This window comes from Phyllostomus discolor, chromosome 9 (assembly GCF_004126475.2).
Source record: "Phyllostomus discolor isolate MPI-MPIP mPhyDis1 chromosome 9, mPhyDis1.pri.v3, whole genome shotgun sequence".
NCBI classification, from domain to species: domain Eukaryota; kingdom Metazoa; phylum Chordata; class Mammalia; order Chiroptera; family Phyllostomidae; genus Phyllostomus; species Phyllostomus discolor.
Genome location: NC_040911.2, coordinates 44,266,473 through 44,292,146, shown reverse-complemented (window position 1 = coordinate 44,292,146; position 25,674 = coordinate 44,266,473). Strand labels below are relative to the sequence as shown.

At 35.2% G+C, this 25,674-nt stretch overlaps 1 long non-coding RNA gene across 1 annotated transcript; it reads left to right on the top strand.

Moving 5' to 3' along the window:
- The first annotated feature begins 4,971 nt into the window (after positions 1-4,971).
- On the top strand, positions 4,972-25,431 carry LOC118496892. Its single transcript, XR_004899454.1, has 3 exons — positions 4,972-4,983; positions 10,286-10,297; positions 25,277-25,431. It is a non-coding gene; the product is annotated as an uncharacterized LOC118496892 (long non-coding RNA).
- Positions 25,432-25,674: the final 243 nt, after the last annotated feature.

The window sequence follows — 25,674 nt, the reverse complement described above, 5'->3', positions numbered from 1 at the left end:
AGTAGACAAATAGCTGAAAGAAATGTATCTGCACTTTACCATTGTGAATTATTAAAAAATTGGAAAAAGTATTTTTATAATGCATCTAGCTTATTAAAAGTTGAAATGCATGTGAAAATCAATAAGATAAATAGTAAACACCCAAAATGACAAAGAGGTGAGGCTAATAATATACACACACCTCATAAATATTTTGTAAACAGATAAGAAAAATGCATTAGGAAAAAAGTGTATTGAAAATAACTATTAATGATTCAGACTTTCCCCAGGCATTTCTCTTGTATATCTTCTAAAATAAATTCTGGATCTACAACTATCCTTCCTTCCTCATAGACCCTTTCAGCAACGTGACAGAAAATGAAAAGAAAAAGGGAAATGGAAACATGACCTGGGAAAAGAGTTGGGTTGTTTTCTCTGCAGCTTGGGGAGGAGACAGATTAAGAAGCAGCTGTGGTGTGTGAGAGATAAGACCAGGGGAAAGGAAATTTTGAAATGTATTATTGAGGACTTGTTGAAAACCACTAAGTAACTTCTTGTATATTTCGACTGGTTTCAGACATTCAGTTCTATTGGTTGCATTCTTTGCATTGCTCTTGGAATAGACTGTGTGTGTCACAGCCTTATGTGATTAACACAGAGCCCTACAGATACAGCATGACTGTCTTTAAAGATATATATTCAGCAAGGAGGAGGGGAGACAAGGAGAAAGCAGGAAAGGGGGAAGAAAGGAGAAAGGACCACCAAATGCTTTTTGTTATCTCTGGGTGGATATAGGATTTTTTTAAGTTCTTCTTTTGTGTTTAGAAATGATGTATTTATTTTTATTCACTCCTCAGAAAATATAGAAAAATTAAGATAAATTTAAGACATTTTTCAAGGTGCTTATGCTATTTCTAAAAGTGGCATTGCCTTAGTATGTTATTAAAAAGTTATTTTTAGAACATCAGACAGGTTGTCCAAGTAAAGGAGGCTCAACTTACAGCATTTTTAAAACAAATTTATTATTATTATAGAATTAATTTATATGCTTATCAGTATGATTCATATTCCATTTTTTTAACTTTAGAGTATTGAAAAGGAAAATTAAGGTTTTTATGTTTTTTAAATACTAACAAATCTCATAAAACCTTGAAATGACTAAAGGTAAAATGGACCATCTTTTCATAGGCAAGTTTTAAAATACATGAAGTTCTGCCTTAATTTTTTGAAAGTATAAACCTCTTTAATTATAACTAGATACCTTTTCACTTTCTCTATATTAGGCTCCAACAGTGAAAAAGTGATAGCACCATATATGCCACAACAATTCCTATGCTAGTCCTGGTGTACTAAATGTCCATACACAATACTTTTGATGTGCACATCTCTAATTTTAAATCCTCACATCCAGTAGGGATTTATGCTATAGGTACTGCCTAAGAAAACAAAAAGGAACCCAGAAAAGAAACAATATTGTACTAGATACACAAATGCAATAATTATGTTAAATTTGGCCATTTAATAATGATTTGATAATGATTCTACATGGATGAGCTGGGACTACATCCAATTCTTTTTAATTTAATTTTATTTATTTATTTTTAGACAGAGGGGAAGGGAGGGAGAAAGAGAGGGAGAGAAACATCAATGTGGTTGCCTCTTGCACACTCTGTAGCAGGGAACCAGGCTCAAGAATGTTCCCTGACTGAGAATCAAACCAGCAACCTGTTGGTTTGAAAGCCAGTGCTCAATCCATTGAAATACATCAGCCAGGGCTATACCTAATTTCGTGAGTAATAATATTCTTCCAAATTTTATAAGTGGGAATATTCCCTCAGGCCTACTCTAGGAAAGCTGGTGAATAACCCCAGCTTTCTCTTAGGAGTCATGTAAAAACACCATATTTTAAAAGTCACAAATTTCTGCATAAATTTTAACTTCATACAAACTTGACTAGCAGAACCATATTTTAAAAACTATCAGGTTTCTGCCTATTGCCAAACTTTTGTGAATGCTTTCATGAAAGATGGAAATATACTGAAAAAAATTCAATGACAGTTCCTATATACAGTCGGTGTTGAAGGAAACTATAACAAAAATATTCAATGGAGTTTGGAAGCAGGAGTAAAACTATGAAGAAGACATCACAAAATCTCTTAAACATAAGCTCATTTTGCAGATCTGGCAAAAATCAACTATTGTCCAAAATGGATCTGAAATTTTCATATCAAATTCTAAGTTACATATAGCAGCGAATGTTAGGTAGATGAATATCTAAACTTTTATGTTATATTACTTGGAGTAACTCAAGGATAAGAATATTTAAGATAATTTGTGCCATATTTTAGATATTGATGGGAGCTCTTAGACAGAAAACTTTTCTTCTTGGCAATAGCCCATCAAACAGATTAAATGGGGCAGGTTGCTCAAATCTGAATTCCATAGAATTGGAAATGTTGTATGCTGACTACCTTTCTAGTGTACCTCTCAAAGACTCCCACCTCCTAATGCCATCACTTTAGAGATTAGATTTCAACATATGGATTTTGGGGGGCACAAGCATTAAGTCCATAACAAATATGAAATTTGGGGGGCCTTTTTTCATTAGTCTATATACTAAAAATACTTTTTAGGAAAATCATATCAAAAGAAATAACCTGATTCCAGTGTCAAATTGTCTTGACATTGAGAACCTATCAATCTTAGAACACTTAAGAGTACCACAATGATTTAGGCTCCAGAAGACTACGGTGACTGCTAACCTCCAGCAGCTGACTCAAGAGATAATTAGTGTATACAAAAATGCAGTGTCATTGGTCAAGGCTTGAAATGTACATCCTGTTCTCTTATAAATAGAACAAAGAACATGCACAGAGACCCTAAATTATTTCTAGAAAGATGCCAGAAAGTGATTATCCATCCTATGGCTATTTTGTAAATGCTAGAAACCATCTACAGATTGTCTTAAAAGAGAAATGGAGTCTGTCTCTATTTTGCTTCCTAGTTCAGTTTGTGTATTAGATGGAGCAGGATGACAGCTCAAGAGCAGTGCTGGGAGGTGTTGGGATGGAGCAAAAGAGGAAAAAGACTCCTGGACATGGACAATAGTGTGGTGATTGCAGGGGGAAGGAGGTGAGTGGAGGTGAAAAAGGGTATAAGGGGGTAAATAGTAATGGAAAAATACAATGAAAATAAACTATTAAAATCGAATGCAAAAAAGAAAATGTATGTGGTAAGAAAAAAAAGAAAAGTGGAAAGCTGGATCAAACACATGGTATAGTTGAATCAAAACAGGATTTTTTAGTCTAACCAGAATGTTCCTTCCTAAGGCAAAATGGGATTTTTCCATTGGCTGTGGTCTTAATAGGGAAATGTGGCTAAAATTAATTCAATGAAATGTCATAGGATGACATTATTTAGAGAGTACTTAGAGAAATAAAAATGGCACACAATAGCATCCTTGAAAATGGCAAATTTTCTAATGCCTATAAGAGGAACAAAAAAGGAAGAAACGTTTCTCTAATTGTAGCTTACATGTGAAAGAATAAAAATCATAGCTAAATTCCTTCATTGAATCAGTTCCTTCTAATTCCAATTGTACCTTTTTTCTATTTTTTTTATTTACTATATTTTCTTGAGGCTATCAGTGAACTTTGAACCAGAAAATCAGAACCAGTATGAGAAATACATTAGAGATGTGTTACAAGAAGGAAGCTTATGTCATTTGGGGTGTTAGCTAGGCCTGGCTATTTCTTCTTCACCAGGATGCCTGAGTCTTCATTTAAGGTCTTTCAAAAGATTAAATCAAACCTACTAGATTATCAAGAATAATTTCTTTTACTTAAATTCATCTCATTACAGACTTTAGTTATAGCTTCAAAATACCTCATAACACCTGTATTAGTTTTTGAATGAACACCTGGGATCATAGTCTAGTCAGGTTGACACATAAAATTAACCAGCAGAAACCTATGAATTCAGATAAGTAACTTTTTACCAATGATCCATGATTCTGAAAATATGCAGACTTTAGATATGTTTGTGTCAAACAACCACACACACACAGAAACACATACACACAGAATTACATGGTGACATATATGAGACCATCAGTGATTTAGAGCCCTCTTTTTATTGTGTCTTTCTGCTCCATTCTCTTCAGCACATGTCTTCTATCACCAAAGTTAATTCACAGTCCAAAGAAAATTACAGCAATCCATTCTTTGTTTCTGTTTTCTAAGCAACAAAGAAGGCAAATAGGAAAAAAATGCTAGCGCCTTCCCCTTTAAAAAAAACCTGGAAGTCGCACATGTTTGCTCACAACTCGTTAGCCAGAATTTGGTCACATGGCCCATATGTAACTGTTAGGCAGGATACAGAATGTAATCTCTGATTCCGGGAGACAGTGTGCCCAGCTATAATGTGAGGTTCTGTTATCAAGAGACAAAGGTAAAATGGATGTTGGAATAGTCAATTACTATTCTGTACTTCACAAGGTGATCTTAAAATCCTAAAGAACATTTGCCTCTTACACTTAACATAGCCTCTTTGAAATTGATTTTAAAAGGTGGGTTGAGTAGACATTATAGATATATATCAAGTGTACTTATGCATTTTTACTAGATTTTTCCCATTTAAAAATATTTTATTATTTTTAATTATTTTATTGTTATTCAATTACAGCTGTCTGCATTTTCCACCCACCACTCCCCCCACCCCAGCCAAACCCACCTCCCTCCCTCCATTTTTGTCAGGTTAGCAATTTATGCCACCTTTCCTTTTTAACACTTACTATTATACCCAAAATATCAGACTTAGTTTTGAAACCTTTATGTTGTAAGGGGTTTCAGGATCTATGACAAAACTCTTCGCAACTGGCTTCAAGTAAAAATAGTTTGATTCTGACTTTGTGCCAATTATAATAAGTGGGCTTCTTATTCCCAAGTGTGGTTCCCACTGTATATTCTGTTTCAGCCAATGAATGAATGTGTGTGTATGCATTGTGTGTGATTTTCTCCGTGTGTGTTTCTTGCCATTTTTATATTTCTCCCTTACTCACATCTTAGATTTTGTGTTAGGTAGTAGACAAGCATGGTTCTGTCTTGCATTTACCAGCATAAATTTAGGGTTTATTGTGCTTGTGAATATGTTTCTGATGTGAATCAAAATTTTGTTGCCAATTTTGACTTCTAAAAATTATTTGAAGTCCTATAAAATACAATATTTGCATTCTCCCTTTCTCATAAGTTCTCTCTTTAAATGTTGACATAAAATTATTACCCTTGTGTTCAATAAAAGGTTTAAACATGTGACTCTAAGAAATGTGCTATGTACTGAGAGGCAAAGTTTGGAAAAGGATCATAATTTACTTTTACATTATCAAACCTGAAACAGGGGGAGAAGTAGAGAACAATACACACCTCTATTTGTAAGAAGAAATGCCTCATTTGTTTATCACTGATTTCTTTGATTAATATTAAAATGCCTTGACTGTGCAATGGTGAAGTTGAATACCTTTTGCTTATCACAGTAAAATGTAATCATTTACAAGATTGCTGAGTAATACTTTTGTTATTGTTGTGAGATGAATCTATTAGGAAACAATTTTCCCTGTTTATCCCTTACAGCACCATGTGAAGAGAATTGTGATACCAGTCACTGTTTTCCATGAAACATTGGTCTTTAATCAGTGGCACTGGAGTATAATAGCAGCCAGCAGAGAACTGCATGAAGGTGTATTCCACTCCCAGATAGCCACAAGGGGACCATTGTCTTCCTACAGTCTGAGCAGCACTTAAGCCTGAATGTTGTATTTTCTATGATTTTATCACTTTCTTTCCCTCTTTTCATTTTGACCAGCTTCTTTTCTGGCATCATCTTTCGAAAATTCTATTAAACTATTATATATTTTATATTCCTTATCATAGGTAAGAAATTCATAAATTTAGGCCACCATTTGTGTTTTATATTAAGATATTATTTCTTTCATTCAAAAAGTAGATGAGTAATTTTAACTCAGAAATGTAGAGAGCTGGAAAAATGGTAACACGCCTACTCCTATGAGAAAAAAGCTGAGCAAACTACAAATTGATATCTTTTCTTACATCCGTCACAGAACTGAGTCACAGGGTCCGACCCCAAAGGATGCATATTATATGATTCCATTTATATGACATTCTGAGGAAAGCAAAGCTGTAGAGTTGGAAAATAGATGAATGGTTGTCAGGAGCTGAGTTTCGGGGAAGAGGCTAACTACCTACAAAGGGATTGCAGAGGGGGAATTTTCGGATGATAAAATTAGGGTGACCAGCTACTCATCTTAGTTTGACCAGGACTGTTTCAATGTTAAAATGAAAAGGCCTGCATGCTAGAAATGCCTGCAAGTGAGGAATCCGTTTTCCTTCCAGGCACACCAGGGTTGTTAGTGAGTCTAGGGGGAAGTACTCCATATGGTATTCACTTAGTAGGTACAGACTCTATGTCTTTGTCACAACCAACAGGACTAGACAGTGCAAAAGGTGAATTTTACTGCATAAATAAAATTTTAAACTCAACTAATACATCACAGATCCCAAAACATAATGAAGGCTGTGACAAATCTAACTGTACTAGAGATGAAACAAAGAGACTTGATGAGAAAGTGTGACCTGGCTGCATGAGCACAAATAGAGTGCAGATACATAGAGTTTTGAGGAGCACATGAAAAGAATCTGAAGATATTTGCAGGTATCATGGGGAAAATGAATTGAATCATTTTAACTAGAGCAGCATCATGTAACTAATACCCCTACGTTTGCAGAATGTATGGCCTGAACAGCTGTGTTCTGTGGCCCTGTGTAATTAAGCTTGATTAGTAAATATCTTAAGATCTTAACTTCCTCATTCATGAAATGAAGAAATTACAATTAATACTTTTGCAATTACTTGTTGAAGCTATGGACTCTAAAATTGATTATATCTACCACTGTGACTTTGGTGAAGCCCCACAACCTATTTGTGCTTTGGTTTCCTCTTCTTAGAATAAACATTTTAATGGCACCTGCCTCCAGTACTGGGATAAAAGGAAAACAAAATCATGTATATAAATACAGTGCAATGCGAGGCGTAGAGTGAAAATGAACAGTATCATGTCCAATCCAGTCTAGGTGGATTGCTAGTATTCTCATTAGGCATTTCTAATTTTTGGACTTAGGTAACAGAGAAGAATTTAAATTCTAAAATGCCAAAATGAACTTTTTTAAAAAAAAATTGAGTCACAATTTTTGTAAATTTAACTTTATCACCTACATACAAGAATGGAGTTGACGAGAACACAGAAGAGTGTTACAGGCAAGAATGTTACATAACAGAAAAGCAGGTATCAAAAAACTGGGTAAATTTTTTTTTGTCTGACCTTGGGTTTGTTCCTTTTTACTATGGAGCTTAGGCACTCTTGCTGTATTACACACTCAGCAGAATTAAGAGCCAGAATACTTCTTTCTAGTTTATTGTCACAAATCTATAGTAAACTACCAGACATAGTCGCCCAATTCAGGTTCCCACAGTAAATATCAGAGAGAAATCCCTTCATGCTTCTGGCAGGGGGAGATGAAAAGGAACTGTTTTGAAATATGCCAGAGCACTCCATTCCTCTTCACCAGGCTTGCCTTCAAGAGAAACTAGTGAATCAGAGCCTAGTAGACCTGGGAAAAGAAATACCCAACTCCAATCCACCCTAACCATTTTGTCCCTCTGAAGGGGGGCGAAAGCAACTGAGAAACGGTTGTGAGGTTTGCATTCCAGAGGCACAGGCTCACAAAAAGACTGAGACCTGATTATGGGAATATAGAATGCTTCCCTCCTACCTTACCACCACATTACTAAAGGCCTATTTATAGAAGTTCCCATTACTTGGTACATCTTGTCTGAACATGGAGAAAAAATATCAAAAATAATTTGAAGAGATGGAACAAGCATCAGAACCAGACATGGCAGGGATGTTGGAATTATCAGACCAAGAATTTAAAACAACTGTGGTGAATATGCTAAGGGCTCTATTGGATAAAGTAGACAACATGCAAGAACAGATGGCCCGTGTAAACTGAAAGATGGAAATCTTAATAAAGAACCAAATAAATGCTAGAGATAAAAAGGTAACATAAATAAAAGAATGCCTTTAATGGCCTTATTAGTAGGCTGTACATAGCTGAGAAAAGAATCTGTGTATATATATCAATATAATCTTTGAAAATCAAAAAGCAAAAAGAACAAAGACTGGAATAAACATAATATCCAAGGACTAAGGAACAACTACAAAAGGTATAATATATACAAGGTATGTCCAGAAGGTATTCAGCCACATAATATGAAAAATGGAGACATTTATTGAAGAAGATACAGGATACAAGAAACATTATACATATGACAATGACACCTCAGTCCTCTTCAAAGTAGGCACCTTGGGACCTCACACAGTTCTCCCAATTGCTATCAGCTGCTCCAACATGCTTTCCTGAATCTCATCGAGGGTCTGAAATTTCTTCCCATTCAAAAGTGATTTTAGTTTGGAGTAAAGCCAGAAGTCACAGGGCACCAAATCTCAGCTTTAGGTAGACTGTGTCACCTGGGTGATTTGATGTTTTGCCAAAAACTTTGCACAACACAGGAAAGCATGAGCAGGCATGTTGTCATGATGAAGCTTCCAATCTCCAGTTGACCATAGATGTAGCCTTCTAAACACTCAAATAGTTTCCATGGAGGAATGTTCAAGATTAATGCCAAATTTGATGCAGACTCATTGCTCTTCTTGCTCAGTCATTTTGAATGTGATGGTCATACAGTACACATACTCAATGGCATCTACTGCCCCCACTGACCAGTACAGTGAAGTCATCATTGATTATACATGCCCATTCCAGTCCACTCAACTTGGCTGCCACATTACATCGATGTTGTGCAGACTATTCTCGTTATATTAACAATGGCTGGAATTTTTCTGGACAGGTCTCATACAAGGGGAATACCAGGAGAGAAAGGATAAAAAAAATTTTCCAAATTAATGTCAAACGTAGAGCCACATATCTAAGAAGCTCATAGAGCAACAAGTGTGATAAATGCCAAAAGTAAAAACAAGTATTGTATCTTGGCCTATCACTTCAAACTATAGAAAAATAAAAGATAAAGAAAACCCTGAAAAGTGGTGAAAAAAATGTACCATATCTGTAGAGGAATGACAATAAGAATTATATCTGACTTATTTTTAGAAAGCATGAAAGATGCAAGAGTGGAGTGAAATATTTAAAGTATTGAGAGAAATAACCCACCAACCTAGAATTCTGTACCCAGAAAAATTACCCTTCAAATGCATAAATGAAGACTTTCTCAAACAAAAATGAGGAAATTTGTTGTCAACAGTTTTGCCCATTCAAGTGGGGAATTACAAATTATTTTTTATTTTTAAAATGTCAGCACCCAAAATCTTTGGCTACATTTAAGAAAGAGTCTACATTAAGCAACCTGGAGCAACTGACAGAACCATGGCTCAGCACTATTCTGGCAGCCACTGAACGCATTCATGTCCCATAATTAGTACCTTCCCCTTGGGCAGCTCAATACAGAGTTGACTTATGTAGGTGCACGTCATGGATGGAATGTAAATCCCATGTCTGCACCTTCTAAGGGAAGCTAGGAAATGTGGCTTTTGCTAGGTTTTGCATACAGAAAGTAAGAAGACAATGTAAGAAAATATCAAAATGTTGAGAGAGATTAAATTCTTTTGACCTTTCAGAAATGGCAGATATTTTCTAATTTAGTTTTCTGATCCCAAGTTCCCCTTCGACATTATCTTCTGAGACTTTCTGTCCTATGTTTCTATATATTTTTAAACCTGCACTTAAAATTTTATGCTATGTTTGTTTAACTTAAATTTGCTACCTTGAACTCTATAGCTTTAAAATTTTTGGATCATGTCAAAACCAGTTTTGTCACTCATCATAAGAGCATGTCAAACCAGTTTTGTTTATTGACACCTTGAATATGTGTCCTTTTTAATTGTATGGAGGAATATCAGAATCCCTCTCGGGTGGTGATGAGGTTTGAAAATGTTACCGAGGATAATTTGATATATTCTCTACTATAAGAATCACTGCTTTGTACACTATAAATATATTTTAATTTAATTTGTCAATTACACCTAAAGTCGAAAAAAAAAGATATCACCATTAGGAGAAGCTATGTAAAGGACATTCAGGAACTCAATTATCTTTGCAACTTTTCTATAAATCTAAAATTATTTCAAAATTAAAATTTGTTAAACATAGAAACAAAGAATCAGTACTTTGTTGTATAGTTATTCAAATTTTCATGGATTTAACTGTCTTCCTAATATCTCTCCACCCTGTATTTAAGAATGTCATGAAATATCATCACTTTTGCTGGAGTCCCCAGTTTTACTAGCCCACTGCTCATGACTTCATACCCATCTGAGGCAATAAGCACTGACTCCAATATTTTTTAATGCCTACCAACACTTTATTTTCTGGTAAGAGTGTTTTTAATGACTTCAGAAAGAGTGATAAAAGGGAAGAGTACAGAAATTTGATCACTTCAAAAAATGTCCAATATTCTAGAGATGATTTTTTAAAGATTTTATTTATTTATTTTTAGAGAGAGGGAAAGGAAAGGAGAGAGGGAAAGAAACCTCAATGCGTGGTTGCCTCTCGTACGCCCCCTACTGGGGACCTGGCCTGTAACCCAGGCATGTGCTCTGGCTGGGAATCAAACCAGAGATCCTTTGGTTCACAGGCCAGCACTCAATCCACTGAGCCACACCAGCCAGGGCTAGAAATGATTTTATTTAATGAAAAACTCATTCATTCATTCATTCATTCATTCAAGAACTACTGACTGGTTACTGTGAGAAATGTTATTTCTTAAGGAAACCAGACACTCCTCCGTGGATAAAGCTTGCAGTCACTGTACCTTCACCTAATCCTAAGACAGGTTTGCATGAGACCTAGGTTGTGATTACCAGAATTGTTTTAGAGATTAATATGTGGACAACTACTACATGCTTGGAACTGAATGCAGAATATAGCTGCTAAATGACAAGCAGAGCCAAGAGTTTCAGGGCAAAAGAGAGCTTTGATGGCATCCTCTGATCCCTGGATCCTGCCCTATACAAAGCTGACTCCAGCTTTAAGCTTCTCAGTTTAGTGATCTGATAAATTCCATTTTGTTTAATCCAGTTTGTGTTCCACTGTTGTCGCTCACAGCAGAAAGGACACTGAGTGGACACTAAAAATAGTTTATCAGCAGTCTGAGTTTTAGGTGCATTTGCGGGTTTTTTATTCTTCTATCTTCAAAAGTACATATAGGAAATACAAAAAGCCTATGCCAGGAGCTATTTTTATGGGGAGGAATTAAAGATAATGAAGGATGTCAAGGCTGAGATTAACAATAGTACATTCAAAGTATTATAGTAATACCAAGTAAAGATGACTAAATGCAAAAATGCAAAGCCATGCCCACTGCCCACCCCAGCACCGCTTCCCTCTCTCGTTGGGTGAGTTTGGCCTGAGAACTGCTTCAGAGTCAGAACCTTGTTTGGTGTCTGCTCCTGCAAGAGGATCCTGCTCCCAGATGACTTTGTTCCCTTTTGCAGTGCTATAGGGTCACCAACAAATTTATTTCCCTTCTATTTTTCAAGAATTATTTAATGTAGAGTTTTTTAGGTAGGGTGTTAATATTGCTTTTTCTGCAATATTTAGACTTCAAGGTTAAACCGTGAGGTTATGTTAATTTCAGTAAAAGTTGGCTATATACTCTGATCTTTACTTGACCTCCAATTTTAGTTTGTTTTTCTTCTTCCATTAACTTTAGATCTGTAGACACCACTGCCTATACTCAGGGGGAGGAAGGAGGGTGGGATTTAATCTTTGATGGAACGACTAGAAAAGAGCTTACTTGGTTTGGAACACGTCTTGATAGCATTACTCTTTTGGTTAATTGGCTCTAAGTCATACATTTTTGACCTTTTGGAAAATGGCAGTGTTTCATTCTGATTCATCAGCCTGGCTACTCTTTTGCTTCAGGAAAACAGAAGTTTCTGTATTTTACTAAAATTAGCTGTATTATTTATGCAGGATTTAACACCCTTTGCTCTGATCTACAGTTCTTGCCAATGGCTAATAAATTCTTGTGTTCAGTAGAAGTTGCATTAAAAGACTAACTCACAGGATAATGGTTTTGATTTCACTTGATGATAATAGATTAATTTGCTGCCCTTGATTTGTAAACCTAAAGGGATCTTCACTATACCTTAGTGGTATTTTATTCCTCAAGCATCTTGCACAGACTCTGGCATATAACAGAGCCAAATAAAAGTTTATAAATAAATGTTTATACATGAATGAATTAGTGAATGGACCAGTTTTATACATTTGAAACACAGTATATGGAGTAATTTTCTATAAACTATGCAATGTTGTTCTCTTAGGCTTAAAGAAATTGTTTATGTTGGGTGTTCTTTTAAGTAGATAGGAATGAAGAAACAAGTATTTTTTACAACCAATATAATTTTTCCATTTTGGGTACATTTCTCCTTTGCAGGAGGCATGTTCAAAGATTTTTCTCCAATACTTTACATAATGAAGCTTTATATGACTTATTGTCTACCAGTTTGCTATTTCTGTTGATTCCACTTACAGTGGAAGAAATATTATTCACAAATCATTTCCTATAATCTTAATAGAAAAAAATTAAAAGTTATCTGACTTAATTATTAAAGTAACAATAAGGCCTTATGTGAAGATGCCCTATAATTTCAGACGATAGTAAGGTAAAGACATTCAAAGGGAAAAATGTGTGAAGAACTAAGAAAGTATCTTCAGAAAATTTATCTTCCTAATATTCTTAAGACAGTCTGATTCATTCTCATTCCATATTTTAATCTATATTGCTTCATAATGAGAACTAAATCACAACAGGACATATTAAGTGTAACCCAGTAAAAGATTTTCACAAACATGAGAAATGAAAATGTTTGTGCATTTAAATACTTTGAATATCATCAGTTTAAGAAAAAATATTAAATATTTCTGGAAGTGAGTATATTTATTAGTGTATTTAAACTTGCTTTTACATTTGTTTCATTTCTTCAAAATGGAACTGCGCACCTGTCTCAGGAACTTCCAGCTTCCTCACAGCTAAATAAAGAGCTGTATATTTCATTATCATGCATCTTTCCTCTTTCAGGTCTACATCACATCTTTAGGCACAAACCTTTTGCTGCAAACATTTCCTAGGGGGGCTGCACGTAAGAACTTGGACTCCGGGGACAGAGTGACACATTTAAATCAGTTTGGCCATGTGGGCAGGTTAACTTAATGTCACTAAACTCCAATTTTTTTGCATGAAATGTGGAACTGGTAACAAGGTATTTGCCTTGAGAGGCAAATATGACCCATTTAAAGTGCTTAGCATAGTATTTGACATATTAAGTGATTAATTATAAGAATATTAATTATTACTATAATACATAGATGAAGTCTTATAAACCATGAGGCAGTGGTATTTTCTGTTTTCTGAAAAAGTTTACAAAAAATTGGATTGCAAATTTCTAAGTATAATAAAAGAAAACTTAGATAATCATATTTCTCCAACTTTTTATTTTGAAAAATTTCAAACATATGGAGAACTTTCCAGAATAGTACTTTGAACACCTTGTATTCACCAAGATTCAACTGTTTACTTTTTTGCCACATTAACTGTATCTCTCCTTCTGTTTTAATACATCTTCATAAGTATCCCCAAAACAAGGACATTCTCTTTTGTATTCTTAGCATAAGGATCACATTCAAGTAGTTTAAAATTGATATACTACTGTTACATTATATAGGGCTCATATTAAAATTTCCCCAATGGTCCTAATAACAACCTTATAACTTTTATTTTTATTTTAGTTTTGATCAAGGATCATTATTTGAATTTTGATGTTATGTTTCTCTTGTCTTTCTTAATCTGGAAAATTCTTAGCACTTTTATCTCACATTTTTGATGAGTGATTTGAAGAGTATAGGTCAGTTGTTTTACAGATTGTCCCTCAGTTTGAATTAGTCTGATTGTTCCTCAGTCTTCAGTTCAGGTGCAACTTCTTGGCTGAATACTGTGTCCTTCTCAGTGGCTCAAGGCAAGACTCATTATTTGCGATGTTAGTTGTCTTTTGAAGTGTTCATCAGATTTCTTCATTTTACAGGCTCCTTTGTTCTTTTTCTAATTAATAATCCATAAAGTAACTCTTTGAGAATGGATATATCCCATCCCCAGCAATTTTTTACCTAGTAGTTTCACTATCAAATTGTGATTTTTAGCCTGAATAAATTATTACAATAATGATTTCAAAGTGGTGACTTTTCTAGTCATACCATTCATTCTGCATTTACTGGTTGGTATTCTTGCATTAGGAAGAGCCCTTCCCTCTATTTAAAATCACAGTGGGACTATACATTTTTAAAATTATGGTTAAATGGTTTAGAGCATATTTAATGTGTACAACAAAGGTGTGCCAAATACTGTTTTAGGTCTAGTTCAGAACTGAGCACCATCCCTGCTGGGGACTAGCTAGGATCCAAAGCTTGTAGCAAAAGGCCAGGTTTCTAAACTTGATGTGGTTTTAAAGGTAAATTTATACTTTCTTGATAACATGTAGGGTATTTACAGTGATGCTACTCTCCAGATTAATACATGCTTGACTCAATTAGTTTTTACATATGAATCTCTATTCATTATAATATTATTTAGGATTTAAAATTACTCCCTTTATTTGTGGGTAAGCAAAACACAATGGAGTGAGACTAATGTTAGAGCACAGAGCTTTTCATAGGTTCACCCTAAACTTACAAAATGGAAAGTTAGATAAAACTTTATTCTATGCCTCAGGATTCTTCCTTGGAATATTATTTGTTCTGGTCAGAAATAGACAAGTTTCTGATCAAGGGGAGAAGTATGTATTTAATTTCTTTGTTTTTTTTTTAAATTTAATCTTATATTGTATTTTTTCCATTACCAATGAGTCCCCTTTCACCCCTCTCCCTGCAGCAAGCACCACACTGCTGTCCATGTCCATGAGTTTCCATCTGCACAACTATGCTGTTTAGAATTGCCACCATGAAAAAGTTTCCAATTCTACTGACTTCTCATATTTTGATGTGAAGTGTTATTAGGTCTGTTGCCTAAAAAATCTTTCTGTTTGTAAGCAACCCATTTTTTTTCTATATGATTTATTTTAAGATTTTCTCTTTGCTTTTGCTGTTCCAAAATTTTACTACAATGTATCTAGTTATAAAATTATTTTTATTTATCCTTCTATTTTCCCATTATCTCTATTCTTTTGAAATGTTTTTGCTATATGTGGTATCTTTTTATTTTATCATTAGTCCTACTCATCCTCCCTCCTACATTATCTTTCTCCTTACCTTTCTGTACATTTCATGTAACTTCTTTAACCTCCCTACTGATTATCTCTTTATCCGTGTCTAATTGGCTATATTTTCTTCATCCGTTTGAAATTTTGATCTTTGCAAATGTCTTTCTTTTTCTTAGCACCTTTCTTTTTGTATTTTGCTTTTTTTCATAAAGTTTAATTCTTTTTATGTCTGTAATTATTTTAAAATTATTTCCTTTATATTCTTTCTTTAGATTAATATGACTACTATTCTTCCTTTAAATTTTTGGGATAATTTTTCTAATCTAAGTGAATAATTTGCATAAACATTATGCAGTTTTATAATTGTGAGTTCATCTTTAGATGGGCTGGTTTTCCTGTGTGAATCCATTCTGGCCAGGTTGTGGGATATCTCTTCCGAGCAATTTGCTTTTGATTTGTCGCAATCCCAGGTGTCCCATTTAGGGACTAATCTTTATGTTAATTTCTTGGCTTCAATTTTACTAAACTAGATTTTGTACCTTCAATGAAAACCAAAAGGAAACAGAACCTTTCTTCTCACTCTGAAGTGGGGATGTTTGTCCTGCCATTCTTTTATTGAGAGGACCACCATTTGAGGGTCCTATCTTAATGTGGGTTTTCCAGTCCTCACTCCTTGCCCTAAGCAGTTCAGGGCCCATGCCTTCTGCTCACATTGGTACTCAAGCACAAATCCCTAGATATGAAGGCTGAGCTACCCCCATCCCCATCCTACCCCACTGAGCATCAACACTGACTTACTGTTCCAAATTGTGGGTGCATCTTCATGTCAGCATCTAGAGGTATTACTTTTTTTCCCAAGTGCGTAGCTTTGTATGTAACAGAATGCTTGTTATTTGGTTTTTACAGAATTTTTAGGTACTTTAGAAAGAAGACTTTTAAGTTATTACCTCAGACATTTTGTTGCACCTGGAAGTCTAATATCAATGTTTACTTCTCCTTGAAATACACATTAATGTAAGTCTAATCATGTTGCTATGTAACTGATCTTGCCGGGAGATCAGTCTATAATTACTTGAGGGCATATATTACAAAGATGTTTTATTTAAATTGTATGCCTAAATATATCATAGTTTTTATTTTTCAGCAGTTTTGTGTACTCTAGTATAAATGCCAATGTTGACAATAACCATTCAAAGTAATGGTTTCTCCATTTTGTAGATTCATTAACTGAAGTTTAAGGAATATAATCTGACAGATCAGACCACAGGGGTTATTTTTACTTGTCAAGCTTATTGAGTTACATAAAGGAATCTAGCATTTCCAAAGAGTGGTGATTTTCGTAAAAAATGGGCTCAAGCTTTCATCATATAAAAACTAGTTAAAGGTGTAATAGCATTCAGAGTGCATGATGCCTGCTTTCCCATGTTTTAAAAGCTGGTGTATTTTAGAAGGCCTAGGTCTGCTCTGTACATGCCTTGGGGATATTTGCATTGTAAATAGTTACTGACTGTTTTGTTAGCCACTCTGCTAGATGCTGAGAAGTATTGCAATGAACCACAAAGTCATGGTGCCATTCATCACCATGTCCACCGTTCTGCTGAAAAACATAGACATTAAAGAGATAAACTTACAAATATTTACTGTAATTTTAATTAATAGAGAAAACATTCCATCAGGTAAAGTCACAGAAAGGCAACATTTGTCTATAAATAAATAAAATACTGTTTTAAAATAAAGTATATTCCAAAGAAAAATAAAAAATTATTTGTAGTGGCCATGTAACCTTGTTCAGAATTAAGAAATGTAAATGGAGAATGAAGCTTCTTTCCTTTTCTTAATAAAAAAAGAAGATTAATTTTCTCTTTCTTCCTGCCTGGAACTTTAATCAATGCCTGGAGGTGGAGCAGCCACCTTGTAGCCAGGACAATAAATGCAACATAACCACAGAAAAGCAAGAACAAAGAGAGGCCTGGTTCCTAGACCATATGCCCTAGAGCTGACCTCTGACACTGGGATTCCCTGTTGCATGGTAAAAATACACCATTTTTCAGACTCTGGTAAATTCAGCAAAATGCTATTCAGATTGTTACTGTAAATGGTAGCTTCAAATAAATAAATTTATCAATTATTTTTTAAATATGTAGCTTCAAATCTTTTGTTTCTACATTGCAAAGCAGAAATGTGAGCCTAGCTCCTGCGCTTGACCGAATTAAACTATTTGCACATTTACAACTTAAAACTTCCATGCTATTAGCACACGAAGAAAAGGCTTCTCTCTGAAAATTCTGTGTGTTTTCATGTCCTCATGCCTTTTCACCTATTGTCATCCCAGCTAACCTGCTCGCTGGACCCTCTGCTAATCATACTGTTTTACACTGATTGCTTATTGATGTGTCTTCCTTACATGACAACTGATTCCTTTAAGATAGAAGATATGCCTTAATCATTTTATCTTCCTAGCACTTAAAATAGTCTCTGGTATCCATAATTAATTTATTCCCTTATTCCTAAAATGAGCAAACATTGTAGTAGATTACTGATAAACTACTAAGGACCAGGCATTTTTCTTGGTGCTGGTGACATAGCAATAAGCAAAACAGACACAAACCTTGGCTCCTGTGGAGCTGATACTTTATGCTCCATCAATCTTGGTTCATAACAAAACACACATACTGAAACCTTTTCCCTGTTTGGGAATACACAGGAAAATGGTGGCATAATATTGTAAAGAAACCTATGAAAAATTATATTTTTGCAGGATATGGTTTAGTTCTATTATTTTACTTTTGATGTTGCTTGGAGAACATTCATTGACACATGTAACTTTTAGCACATGTTCATGAATCCCAAAGCAATTATTTCTAGCACAGAACTTTCTCTTGAGATTCACAGCCTTCTTTAGATAACTTAAATTGGGTACCACAAAGATAAAATTCCTTTATCTTCCTCCCAAAACATATTTCTCTTCTTATATGACCTGCTTCATAAAAATACCTTCCCCCTCTCATTCATGCCATTTAAAATGGACTGCACAGGGGCCTGCACAGTGACTTTCCCCATAAAGTCCAGCTCCTCAGCACAGCATTAAAAACATGGATCCTCAAAAGTCTCCAGCTGGAAATCCAGGCACTCCTCCCATTTCCTTCTCCTCTTCAACTGTCACTTCTATTTAAAAATCTCTCCCTCACTATTCCAAAGTCAGACCCTTAGCTGCCCCTCCTCTGTGCTTTTCTAGCCCCTGCGCTCACCTCTATTACAGTGCCTCAGAAAATATTTTCAAATGCTTATATTTCCAAGGCATTCTATTTCCAGTGGTTTAACAGTAGTCTGTGATGGTTCTAAGGAAAAAAGAAACAAACCAAATCCAAAAACAAAAACAAACAAAACACAGGACAAACAAGCAAAAAGGGAAGCTTTGCCCTTTTCTTCCAAAAGTCACTATTAGATTTACAAAAATGTTGAATTTTTCTCCATTTCATGTTTTTAATCTAACCTTGCAAAACTAGCAAAAAAATAAAGAATTCTACATTCCATTAATACAAATAGCTTATAACATATTTAGAATGAAACCATGTTTAAAAGTAAATTAAATTGGTAAATTTTAACCATTTTCTGACTAATATTTGTTTTTATGTTTAAAAAATTAAACATTGTAATAAAATTAGCAGTGAATTGTTTAAGTTGTATTTTTATGCTCCTGTATTGTTATAAGTTACAGATACGACCAAAAGAAGTTAGTTTCCATAAGAAACTATATTTTAGGAAATCACGTAGTACTTTATTACACAAATACAAATTCCTACAATACTATAGAAAATAGAAATGTAGAAGGAAAATGGGCACTCTAAGATAGTATTATATCATCTTCTAACAAATTTAACAGTTCTTAAAATTAATAAGTAACAGTTTTTAAGTTAATTCAGTTTTTAATAAAAGAAAAACTGAAAAGTTCTCACATTTTTCCTATCTTTTGCAATACTAGTAAATCTCACTTAATATATTTTCTTCATTTATCTCAAGATACACTGTAAATATTAGGGACACTGAGCAGAAATTACCAAATCAAATAGACCCCATCATTCCTCCCTCCTCCCCCATAATAGTAGTCTGTGAACACTTGCACAAGCCTGGTATCTGTGTCCTAAGGTTTTGCCTTCCTTGTTATCCTTATATTTATTCCTCTGTATTTTTTTTCTAAATTCTACTGTGTCTTGGATACTTGTTTTTCCTTGACATCCCCAGTAGCAATTGATTCAGTGTCATGTCCACGAAGCCTGGATGCTCCTTAATGTTGCTCTTCCTAGGAACCTTAGAAACCCACCAGTCGTGGGTGACCATGTAGTGAGCTGGAAGGTGGGACTGAGTGATTCTAAGCTACTAGCCCATGGTTTCCAAAGATGTGGGTGAGCTTCTCTCCACATAGGCTGGAGGCACCACAAGGATAGAAAATGTGTGTATGTGGAAGTTATATACATATATCTTTATCTTTGTGTATGTATCTATATCCATCTATACCTAGGTATGAATCAAAATTTACAAGGGGGGACCCAACAATGGAATTTATTTATAAAAATTGTACATTTATTCTTCCATGTTTAAACTTTTAACAAATTTAGAAGTTTACCTTCAAAGGACTCTGCATTTGATGCAATACATCCATTGAGGCTTTCTCCCCCACTGCTCCAAGCAATTTTTGAACTTGTTTGTTGATTTTGATACCTTTTAGTGCTTCAGCTGTTTCTTGTTTTACCTCTTCCATATCAGCAAAAATTTGCCTTTTGAAGACTTTCTTCTATTGGGGACACAAAAAAGTTGTTTGTGGTCAAGATTGGGTGAATGGGGGGTGGGGCACAGGGGGGTCATGCCATTTTTGGTCAAAAACTGCTGAACACTCAGCGCAGTGTGGGCAGGTTCACCCATCATGAAATGGGCAAACATATTGAAAGAGTCTTCAAAAAAAATTCACTGAAGCTGAACTCAGACTCTCACAACAACAGCAGCTGGTGCACTGATACCAGCAGTTGGGTTCCTAGAATACTCACCTAGTAGAGGAAACCTGTACTGCAAGGGGCCTGCCCTTTAGGAGATAATTCCATTTTTCGAGGTCCTCCTCTTATTCTTATATGCAGCTTTTCAGAAAATGTGTGTCTAAAACATATGAAATGCGCAGCCAGGAACATGTCCTATTTTAAATAGGACCACTTATACGAAATGTGCTTAGCATCAACGAGCTTTGTTTGTATCACTTGGATGAGTCACTCTGTGTGTGGGGTCTCCTTGGAAAGCCAGGAGAATGTAAGAAAACTTCATGGCAAAATTCCGTCTTCATTCTTTCCCCTAATTTTGGCATTCCTAATTGAATTCTTCTTAGGGTTCTTTGTGGTTTTTATTTTAAAGTAGATTTAGGGGCATTGTACCTAACTTCCACTAACTGCATCCTGAAAAAGAAGCTGCCTTAGAGAGTAAATAGCAGTGATGTTTTCCTCAGTCCAAGGAAGCTGTCCCTCTAAGAATTCATACTTTTATTATTGATCAGAGCCTTCCTACAGTAGTAAAATCTTCTATAATTATACAACTGCACACAACTTTGCCTCTTTGGCCTTGGTATTATTGTCTCTGTAAGACTGATGCATACCCTTGGACAGCAACCACAATACCCTATCTTTCCAGGCCTCAAAGTTAAAAATCGATGTTACTTTCCATCAGAGTAGTGGGTGTCAACTCATGTGATACCCTAATTTTGTCACCAAGTCTCAATCAATGAGTTCACTTATCTCTGCAATGACTGTCAAAATGAACATTGTGCCACCTGCTTCAGGGGTGGTGGGGTTGGGGGAGGCTTACTACTGGCTGCAGGGGAGAGAGTAAGAGCAGCCAGAGCCAAGATCAGTCATGGGTCTACTGGAGCCGTGAATGAGCATATTGACTCATTTCTGTATCAGAAGTGGTGGTCACAGGAGGGAGCAGTTCTACAGAAACAAACCAGCCATGAAGGGACCAACTGAGTAGTGTAGCTGTGGATTTCTAGAAATTCTGTGACACGTTGTGATATTTGTGGTAACGGAGCAGTGATTATGGCTGACATGTTTGATATTGTTTTGAATTATTTAACTTCTTAAAGCTCCTGCCAACATTTCTAGGACTTTAAAGAGTCATAAACTCCAAAAGGCTGAGAACCACTGCGTCCATAAATTAAGCCATTTGAAAACAAGCTTAATGTTTTCTCCTGTATAACAGAAAACAAAATTCCTAAGTTTAGGGATTACACTAACAGTTTAACCATTTTGGTTTGTCTATGTAGCATAACATACAACCCCAAACTTAGTGGCTTAAAAAAGTGACATTTATTTTGCTCCTGAATCTCCACCTTGTGTAGGACTTGGTGGGGACAATTTATCTCATCCACACTGGTGTTCACTGGAATCACCCAAAGGCAGAGGGTTGGGGGCTATAGTCACAGTTCTGAGTGATGGCTTGCAAACAAAAAGGTTGCTGGTTCAATTCCTGGTCAGGGCACATGCCTGGGTTGCAAGCCAGATCCCCAGCTGGGGGCATGCGAGAGGCAACCAGTTGATGTTTCTTTTGCACATCGATGTTTCTCTCCCTCTCTTTCTCCCTACCTCCACTCTCTCTAAAAATAAATAAATAAAATCTTCAGAAGATTAGAAAAAATACAGTTGTTACATTAACCCATGGTTTTTACCGATTTTTTTCCTCATCACGTTTTTTCATTGGAATATAATTCACATAGGATAAAATGCACCATTTTAAAATGTACAATTTAGTGGGTTTTAGTATACTGGTATCTATAATCTTGTGTAACTATGACTGATATCTTAAAACATTTTAATCACCTCTAAACAAAGCCCATACTAGTTGGCAATTACTCCTTATGTCCTATTCCTTCAGCTCCTGTCATTTTCTAATCTACTTTCTGGTTCTTGAATTTACCTGTTCTGGACATTTAATATTAATAGAATCATACAATATGTGGCCTTTTATATTTGGCTTCTTTCACTTTGCATAATGCTTTCAAGTTTCCTCCACATTGTAAGATCTCATTAATTTTTATAGCTGAAAAAGATTTTATTGTATGTATATTTCTTGTTTGGTTTACCCATTCCATCAGTTGATGGATGTTTTGTGTGTTGCTTCCACTTTCTAGCCATTATGTATACACTGTGAATGGCAAACAGTTTTCTAAAGTGGCTTCTTCTTTTTGCATTTCCACCAGCAATCTATGGAGGCTCTGATTCTCCACATTCTGACCAACACTTATTTTCTGTTTTGCTTTTTCTTTTTGATTGCAGAAATCCTAGTGGGTGTAAAATAATATCTCATTTTGGATTTCATTGGCATATGCTTAATGACTAATGATATTAAATATCTTTTCATGTGTTTGTTGGCCGTTTATATATCTATCTTGGAGAAAGTTCTGTTTAAATATTTCACCTATTTTAATTGGGTTGTCTTTTTATTATTGGGATAGAATTCTTTATATATCTTAATAATAAACCCTTATCAAATATATGATGTGCAAATATTTTCCCAGTCCTGTGGGTTGTCTTTTTAATTTCTTTTTTTTATTTATTTATTTATTTTTAGAGAGGGAAGGGGGGAGAGAGAGAGAGAGAGAGAGAGAGAGAGAGGGAGGGAGGGAGGGAGGGAGAGAAACATCAATGTGCGGTTGCTGGGGGTTATGGCCTGCAACCCAGGAATGTACCCTGGCTGGGAATCGAACCTGGGACACTTTGGTTCCCAGCCTGCGCTCAATCCACTGAGCTACGCCAGCCAGGGCTTTAATTTCTTGATAGTATCCTTTGAAGCACAAAAGTTTTTAATTTTAACAAAGTCTCATTTACCTATTTTTTCTTCAATTAACTGCATTTGGGTGTCATATTTAAGAAACTATTGCCTAAAGTCAAGTATGAAGATTTAGAAGAAAATTCTTCTAAAGGTTTAACATTTTTAACTCTTACATGTAAATATTTGCTATTTTTAAAATAAAAATTTGTTTGTGATGTGAAGTTGGCTGTCTAATTTTATTTTTTTGTATGTAGCTATTGAGTTTTGCCAGCACCATTTGTTGAAGATTATTCTTCCCTCACTGAATGGTCTTGGCAGCCTTGTAAAAATTAATTGACTATATATGTTTGGGTTTATTCCTAGACTGTTCTATCCCATTGGTCACATGTCTGCCTTGTGCCAGGAGACATTGTTATGCTGACTGTTGCTTTGTAGCAGGTTTTGACCTGCGGAACAAAACCTGCGGAGCAGGTTTTGACCTGAGTCCTCTAACCTTGTTTTAGTTTTTTCCAAAATTGTTTTACCTATTCTGGTTTTCATGAATTTCCATTGTCTTATATAAATGAGGAAGTTGAAATTTTGATAGGATTGCATTGAATCCATACACAACTTGGGGGAATAATGCCACCTTAACACAATTTGTCTTCCAATCCATGCACACAGGATATCTTTCAATTTTGAAACCTTAGCAATGTTTTGTAGTTTCAGTGCAAGTAGCCATCACTTCTTGCATCTTGGATGTTCCATCTGGGATTCTTATCCTTTCAAATTTACTTTTCTGAGCACCTGCTGGTAAACTGTATCAGTTTTTGCTTGTTGGAAAACATCTTTATATTTGTTCTCATTATTGAAAAACTTTTTTTTTGCTTGGTATTGAATTCTAGGGTGACAGCTATTTTCTCTTAGCATACTTAAGAGAGTATTTCATAACATTGCCCTTCCACTGCTGCTGCTGTTGTCAGTCTAATTGTCATTCTTTCTATGTGAGCTTGAACCTTTCCTCTTTCCCATATAATTGAGCATCGACTTTTTAAGTTAAAAATACCTTTTTGGATAATTGCTTGAAGTTTCAGTGAATCTATAGCTCAGCCTGGAGAAAAGTAATGTTTACAATGTTTATTCTTTTCAACAAAATGGGATATTAGTCCATAATATCTTTTATGAAAGTTTTGTAGTTATTTGCATATTGCCCTTGTTCATTCTTTGTTGGATTTAACTCCACATACTTATTTTCAATGCTATTATAAAATAATATAGATATGTATCTTTATCATATTATATCATGAAATAGGTAGCTATATATGATACTTATTTTTAAATTTTATTTTCTAATTTGGTGATACATGGAAGTACAATCAACCTTTTAATATCTCTCTATACTCAACAAGTTTCTATACTCTTATCATTTCTAATGATTTAGCTGTATATCTTGAGAGGATTTTCTGTATGAGGTGGGACCCCCCCCCCAAAAAAAGTGGAATTATCTTCTGGAAGGCAAAGTCCTTGTACAAGCTTCCCTCACTAGGTGAGTGTTCTAGGAAGCATCTGTATCAGTGTACCAGATGGAGTTGTGAGAGGCTGCTTTGGCTTCATGAATTTTTTTCTTAAGACTCTTATAACATGTTTTCCCATTTCATGATGGGTGATTCATGAGCATACCTGCCCACCCCAGACTGAGTGTTCAGGGGTTTTTGACCAAAAATGGCATGACCCCCCTGCCCCACCCTATTCATTCAATCTTTTCCTGAGCAATTCTTTTTGTTGCCCCAGATGAAGAAAGTCCTCAAAGGCAAACGTTTTTCCAGTGTGGAAGAGGTGACACAAAAAAACAGCAGAAGCACTAAAAGTTTAGCATCAAAATCAATGAGTTCGAAAACTGTTCTGAGCAGTGGAAAAAAGTCTGGATAGTTGTATTGCATCAAATGAAGGTGATTGGAGTTTAAGCATGTAAGAATAAATACACTCTTTTTATACATAAATTTTGGGGGTTTTTGTGTCTCCTCATATAGTCACCCACATCATCTAAAAATGATACATTTTTCCTTCAGTCTGTATTCTCTCAGTTTTGTCACTTTCTTATTTTGTTAGGAAATTACAGAATTTTTCGGACTGTAAGACATACCAGACCATAAGACGCACCTAGGGTTTAGAGGAGGAAAATAGAGAAAAAATTTTGAAGCAAAAAATGTGGTAAAATATTTAATAACATAAATAACACAGGCGGCTGCCCCCATTCCCCACAGCGAGCCAGGTAAGCTACATTCAGACTATAAGATGCACCCCCTTTCCTCCCAAATTTGGAGGGGAAAGTGCATCTTATAGTCCTAAAAGTATGGTAAGTATATGTTAAATAGAACCAATAAAATTAGATATTTTGTCTATCTGAGTTTAAAGAACTGCTTTTGATATTTCTTCAAGTTGACATTTTTGTAGCATTTATTTAATCTTTAATTGTGTGTGAATGAGATGTGGCAGAGAAAGTATAA